The sequence below is a fragment of the Phacochoerus africanus genome, chromosome 14 (genome assembly GCF_016906955.1).
Source record: "Phacochoerus africanus isolate WHEZ1 chromosome 14, ROS_Pafr_v1, whole genome shotgun sequence".
Classification (NCBI taxonomy): Eukaryota; Metazoa; Chordata; class Mammalia; order Artiodactyla; family Suidae; genus Phacochoerus; species Phacochoerus africanus.
In genome coordinates this window covers 26786715-26793859 of record NC_062557.1, presented here as the reverse complement: position 1 = coordinate 26793859, position 7145 = coordinate 26786715, and positions in this window count along the sequence as shown.

The following is a 7145-nucleotide window of genomic DNA, read 5'->3' as shown; positions in this document are numbered from 1 at the left end:
GCCCGGATGGAGCGGCTTCCTTATCTGTTTGTCCGTGTTCTCTAGTGCACACAACAGGGCGCCGCAAAGCAGGAAAGAGGAGTTCCCTTTGTGGCTCAGCAGTTAACAAACCTAAGATCCATGAGGATGTGGGTTCAATACCTGGCCTTTCTCAGTGGATTAAGGATCCAATGTTGCCATGAGCTGTGGTCACAGATGTGGCTTGGATCTGGCATGGTGGCTGTGGCTGTGGCTGTGGCTGTAGCTCTAACTCTACCCCTAGCCTGGGAACTTCCATATGTCTCGAGTGTGGCCCTAAAAAGCAAAAAAAAAAAAAAAACCAAAACAAACAAATCAGGAAAGAGGCCTGTCAGAGCTCAGAATAAGAAGAGGGGACTTCATTTTGAGGAGGGGATTATTTCTGCTCCATCCCCAAGACGGCAAGGAAGAGGAGAGCTTGAGCTCGAGGGTGTCACTGCTCCTTCCCCTCCCAGGTCCCACAGAAGTGGGGCTGGGGAAGAGGGTTGGGGGACACGTAACAGAGGAAGTGCACAGTCCTGTTTCTCTCCTGGAGCCACATAGCCCTAGAAATGGCCACGTGGCAGACCCCTTCCTGCTTTTGCGGGTCCAGGGCAGAGAGGCCCCGTCCAACCCGGAATACCAGGTCCTTCCACCGATGAGGCAAGAGTAGTGACAGATGGGCTCCTTCCTGCTCACCCAGACAACCAGGCTCACATTCTTTTCTGCCTCTTGGCTGTTGATACAGCAGCACAGACTGAGGCTTCAGGAATAAATAAATACTCAGCCTGGGCCTAGAATGGGCTGGGGGCGGGCCTTCCTTGGGAACCCAAGACCATTAGAAGCATGGCTTTGAGCAGAAGGCGGAGGAAGGAAGTCTCAGCTGAGGTGGATGGTCACCCTGGCCGTTGGAGTCCGGTGGTTTGGCTGCAGCCCCAGAGGGCTTGGAGAGTCAGTGGCTCCCTCCCATGACTTTTTCCTGTCCCGAAGGCAGGAGCTCCAGGGATTGAGGGTAGAGAAGTCTCCCCATTCTGGAGGTCTGCTTTGAATTTGTCACCTTATTCTCAGGGCGTGACCCCAAATTTCCCACCTCCTGCACAGGTGACCCAGGGTTTGTTGAAGTTCACTTTGGTTTCCTTCCCTCTGGGGTCTCATGCACCAAGCCTTTGGTGGGGGCATCTCTATAAGCTCAGCGCTGCCCCTGCCAGCCCCCTGGAGAAGTGGGAAGGGCAAGACGGAGGAGCTTGCTCCCCGCTACACTGAGCAGGGCAAGTGGCTGCTTCCTGGAGTGGGCAAGTTGGGCCACAGTTGGTGGATGGCACAGGCATGACCTTAGGCCTTCTCATAGCTGGATGGCAGCTGGGAGAGACAGGAGAGCAAAGACATGAGCCAGTCCCTTACCCCCAGCCCCTGTACACTCATGCTCTTTCTTTGGACTTGGCTTTCTGTGTCTCCTCTCCCCCAGTGACAGTCCTTCCTGGAAACAAATTGAGTCTTAGAACTGTTGGGTCCATGGGAACTCTTCCATGGAACCCGTCCTAAGTCGCTTCCCTGGACTGGGGTCTACCATCCTTTCGTCTACCCAAAGAGGGGACGTGGGGCCTCTAGCCAAATCCTCAGGCTCCCCATCCTCAGTTCCAGGGGCTCTGGGCATTTATATACAGTAGGGAAGTAAGGGACAAAAGCTCAGTTCTTGGAGTTCCCGTTGTGGCTCAGTGGTTAATGAATCCGACTAGGAACCATGAGGTTGTGGGTTCGATCCCTGGCCTTGCTCAGTGGGTTAAGGATCCGGTGTTGCCGTGAGCTGTGGTGTAGGTCACAGACGTGGCTCGGATCTCACGTTGCTGTGGCTCTGGCGTAGGCCTGCAGCTACAGCTCCAATTGGACCCCTAGCCTGGGAACCTCCATATGCCATGGGAGCGGCCCAAGAAATGGCAAAAAGACAAAAAAAAAAACCAACAAAAACTCAGTTCTCCAGGGTACTCAAGGGTGGGAGGGCTGAACTTTCACCTCTACAGGCCCAGAGCCAGAAGCACGGTGCAGTCAGTTGGTGCATCTGCTGCTGCTGCCTTTAGAACACTCACAGCTGGGCAGGCAAGCTGGCTTCCCGAGGGGTGGCTGGTACCTGCTGGCAGCTCCGCACAGAATCCCCCCCACCCCCAGCCGAGATAGCCCTGTGACTAAAGGAGCCGGGCAGGCTTGAATAGCTGTTCTCCACCTTCCATCTGGACCCCTTCCCCCCCGGGGTGAGTCTAAGATCAGGGTACCACACATCTTTCTCTCCAAAAAGTCTCTCTAGCCTTCCTCCCGTCCGTTTCTAGCCACACTAGGCGCCAGCCTAGCATCAGTGCTGCAGCTGGCACCTCCCCCTACCCCACTCCCAAGTGGCAGCCCCAGGGGTCCTCCCACATCTGCATCCCCTGGGACTCAGCACCCGTCCACTGCCTGGTCACAGCGGGGCGTCCTGTGGTGCTGAAGCAAGGAGAGGGGCATGAAAGATGACAGTGACGCTCCAGGTTTGGGGTCCGTGAGCAAGAGCAGAACCCAAACCCTTTCTTGTCCCCATGTCCCTCTCCCCATCTTGTTAGTTCTCTCTCCACCAGTCCAAGGCACGAAGCCCAGACCCTCAGCATTTTGGAAATGCACTGATAAAAAGAAATTTAAGGGGGAAAAATAATTGTAATGTATACATGTAAGGATAACCTGACCCCCTTGCTGTACAGTGGGAAAATTAAAAAAAAAAAAAAAAAAAGAAATTCCACTTCTTTCTGACAACTAGCTCATTCATGAACTGGCAGCCAGCTCTGACGACCATTGTGGGAGAGTCAGAGGACGCCTGTTCCCACCTCTCCATCCTGTCTGGTCCTCAGAGTTGGGGTCAGAGCCTGGAAACACTGCTAGTCCGAAGGTTTCTTTTGCTTTTTTTTTTTTTTTTTTGCACTTGGCATCCCATGCGGTGCCCCCTCCCTGGGAAAAGGACTGACAGTAGGTCATCACCATGTAGTTCTGATGGCTCCAGGCTTGCCATTGTCCTCACCAGCAGCTCCCAGCACTGGGTCCTGTTTCCCCAGGGCCAGGGAGGAGGCTGGCCAGGATGTTATTAACCCTTTCCACACTGCTTCCTGGCCCAAAGGGAACCCAGACTGGAAGAAGCAACATCCGTAGAGTAGATTCAAAGGCCCCTTTCATACTGAGCAGAGGGCAGGTGGCCTTTTGTTGAGATTGGGGTGGGGGCGCCTGAAGGGGAGGGGTTGGTGGGTAAGGGGTGTTTACACATCGGTTGGGGCTCTAGAAGAAATGACAAGAGCAGAGGACGTGGCATGGCAGCACATTGGCATGAAACTCTTCGCCCAGAGGCACCATCAGCGGTTCATTCAGCCTGGTCCTGGCATTCACGGCCCCACCTTCACCTCCCTAGACTGGAATTCCACTCTAGAAGTGGGTAAAAATGGCTGGCTGGGACTAGTAGCTTGACATGCAGGGGAAACTGAGGGTCAGATAGCTCCCTTTTTGCTGCTGCAGCAGAGATCTGTGAGGGAGGACAGAGCAGCTATGTCCTGTCCTGTCTTCCTCCAGCCCAGGGAAGGAGTGATGGGTGGGAGGGAGTTTACAGAGGGACAGACTTACAGAGGAGAAGGGCTTGTGCAGGGGCAGACACCCTTAGACACTGGATTTGCAGACCTGGGGGAGGAAGGACTCGAGAGGCCAGAGTCAGCCTCCTGGCGCCCAGCCCCTCTTCTGCTCTCAGACGGTGGCATCATAGAACTCAGCAGGGACGCCACTTCAGGGTTCATATGCCAACCATGCACAGTGTTCTTCCCTAGTGGCTTGCTCTAGGTGACCCTGGAGGTGAAAAGGCTGGGCTTCTGGCCTCTGGTGAGGGGCCACGAGGTTCCTGGGACTCTTGACGGTGGTAGATACTCACCAGTGGTCACAGCTAGGGCCAGGAGGCTCTTGTCCATGATAATCTCTGCATGGGGAGCAGCAGTGGCAGAGGGGTGCCAAGAAAGTGTGCCTTGACGACAGCAGAACCACAGGACTGGCTCTCTCCCCGGACCTCAGCGGGCTACCCCCAACCCAGGGGCCCCGGCCCAGAGGAGCAGCTTCATTTGGAGCCAGGGTATCTGTGAACGCATCTCCAGGGCTTCTGTCCCCGCTTGCCAGGTCAAAAGCAGGCCAGAATCTAGTGCTCCATGGATGGCACTCCACTCTGCCCTCTGCAGGCCTGGCACCTCAGCACCTTGCAGAAGGTGTTCACGGGAACAGGATCAGCTTCTGCTAAACCCAGAAGATAGCCCATGAGCTCCACCTCACCCAGATCTCTGCACTTCTCAGCCCTGATTACCCCCCTCAGCCTGTCTCTGCACCCCCTCCACTTCCCATCAGCCCAGGAAACTGGGCTCCAGGTGCCAGTTGGCTGTCTTCTGGTCTTTGCTCCCAGCTCTGATGGAACTAAGGTGTCCATGGTTGTCCTAGAAACCAGGCACAAAATACAAAATGCCACAACATACAAAAGCCTCTCTGGCCAGGTTCCCCCCCTCCCCGCCGCCCCCCCCCCCCCAAGGCATTCCTGTGCAGCTCTGGGGACCCAGGGCCCCCAGCCCCAACCAACTTTCGCCCAGCTCCTATCCTGATTTTGACTCCAGGGGCCTGGCCAGGGGATGATTTCGAAGCCTCAAAAAGCTCGCCTCCAGGCTGAGCTAACCCTGCAGAAAGATGCAGGCGGGGAACACTGTCCACCAGAGGAGCTGCCATCACACTTGCCTCAGTGGCCCGGATGGGAGAGGAGGGACGAGTAGGGCCTCTACCACCACCCCTGCCTCCTGGACGCGTCAGGAGTCATGGAGTCTGCACCCTGTCCTGCAGTGCCTCTAAATGCATGGGGCCAGAGCAGTAGGGGTGGGCTGGATTTCACAGTTCTCCTGCCAACCTTCAAGTTAGAATTGCCTGGGGAAGCTCTGAACCCACACCAGTATTGGGTTGCCATCTCAGACCCATTAACTCCAAACCCTCAGGATCCTGATCCACTGGGCTGAAGGTTCAAGCTCAAAATGCTCACAGCAGGTGACTGAGTGACCAGGACTCAGTGTGATAGGATAGGAGTGACAGGGGCTGAAACAGAGTCCATGTGCCACCTAACTCCAAAAATAAGTCTTTGAAAACTGTTGTTGGCCCAATAACAGCATAGCCACAGCTAGGGTTAAAGCTGCAGGCTGGTCTATGAATCTTTAGCCAGCAGAGTCTAAATGTTTTGATATCTACTGCTGTGCCTGATAGGCCAAACCCAGTTATTAATGTTTTTTACATTGATCTAAAGGTTAATGTAAAAAGAAATCTTTTAGAGAACCAGAGTCGAGCTTCAGACATTCTTTAAAATAGGAGCCAGGGAGTTCCCGTTGTGGCTTAGTGGGTTAAGAACCCGGCTAGCATCCATGAGGATGTGGATTCCATCCCTAGCCTCCCTCAGTGGGTTAAGGATCCAGCCTTGCCGCTAGCTGCAGTGTACGTTGCAGATGTGGCTCAGATCTGGCGTTGCTGTGGCTGTGGTGGAGGCTGGCAGCTGCAGCTCTGATTCCACCCCTCACTTGGGAGTTTCGATATGCCTCAGGTGCGGCTGTAAAAATAAAACTAACTAAATAAAATAGGGGCCAGAACAACCCTCAAAGCAAACACTATTTCCTTGGAGTTCTTGCTCTCCGTTCCTTCCTTGTTACCCACCTTAGGAGAGCAGGAGACTCCAGTGAGAATGGAGACCCCCTGCCTCCATCTGGAGCCTGCAGCCACCAAATAGCTTGGACATTGGGCTTATCATTTCACTTCCCTGACATGCTAAATGAAAATAATAAAAGTGCCTGCCTCAGGAGTTCCCGCTGTGGTACAGTGGGTTAAGAATCCGACTGCAGCAGCTCAGGTTGCTGTGGTTGTGCAGGTTCAATCCCCAGCCTAGAGCAGTGGGTGAAAGGATCCAGCATTGCTGCAGCTGTAGCTAGGATTCGATCCTTGGCCTGGGAACTTCCATATGCCACAGGTACAGCCATTAAAAAAAAAAAAAGCGTGCCTCAAAGGGTTGTGAAGACTAAATGAAATATTACATGTGGGGTCAACGCAGTGGCTGAACAAACAGCAACCTCAGGACTGCTATTGCTGGTCAGGGGTGCCCTCTGCTGGCAACATGAAAAACTTGACATGTGACAGCCTGGGCTGAAACTGAACCCTTTGTTCCCCAAACTGAGCTGACCCAGGTCAGGATGACTGGCTGAGAGGGTGATATTATTTTATTTTATTTTGCTTTTTAGGGCTGCATCCACGGCACATAGAAGTTCCCAGGGCTAGGGGTCAAATCAGAGTTACAGCTGCCAGCCTGCACTACAGCCACTGCCACAAGGGATCCAAGCCGCATCTTCGGCCTACACCACAGCTCAGAGCAAGGCCGGATCACTGACCCACTGAGCAAGACCAGGGATCAAACCCACATCCTCATGGATACTAGTCGGATTTGTTTCCACTGTGCCATGACAGAAACTCCCGAGAGGGTGATTTTGAAGGTCTGAAACCTTCACCCTTGCTCCCACATTAAGTAAGGTGTGAAGGACTGATGCCGAACCCTTGCTGACAATGGCACAAGCGCCGGAGGGGAGAAAGGGCTTGAGACAAACTCTTCAAACATGGCCCTTCCAGGTCCTGCTGCTGGGCCCAGGAACCCATGCCACCGCTGCCCCTGCCCCTAAAGGGACGATGGTAACCACCAGGCCCTGGCTGGGACTGCCTCTGTTCTTCAGGATGCCCCATAACTCAGGGCTGGGCAGGAAACAGAGCGATGAGGGCTTCTGCGATGGGCCCTGGGGACACCGAAGGCAGAGAAACCAGCCTCGGCCTCAGCCTGGCAGCGGGGAAGTGCTGGGTCAGGACTCCAGAGAACTGAACCAGCTCTCCCGCTGGCCCCCTGGGTAGCAGTGAGGAAGTCTCTGAGCCTCTCTGGGCCCTGTTGACCGATCAGAAAAAGAGGGATCTGGGTTAGCTGGGTTCTTGGGTCCCTTCCGGCTCTTGGATGGTTCTGAACTGCTCCCACTCTGGGGGAAATGAGACCTCCAGCTTCTGCCAAAGTACCAGCCAAGACTTTTAGGAGAAGAAGGCTCTCCGAGACCCAG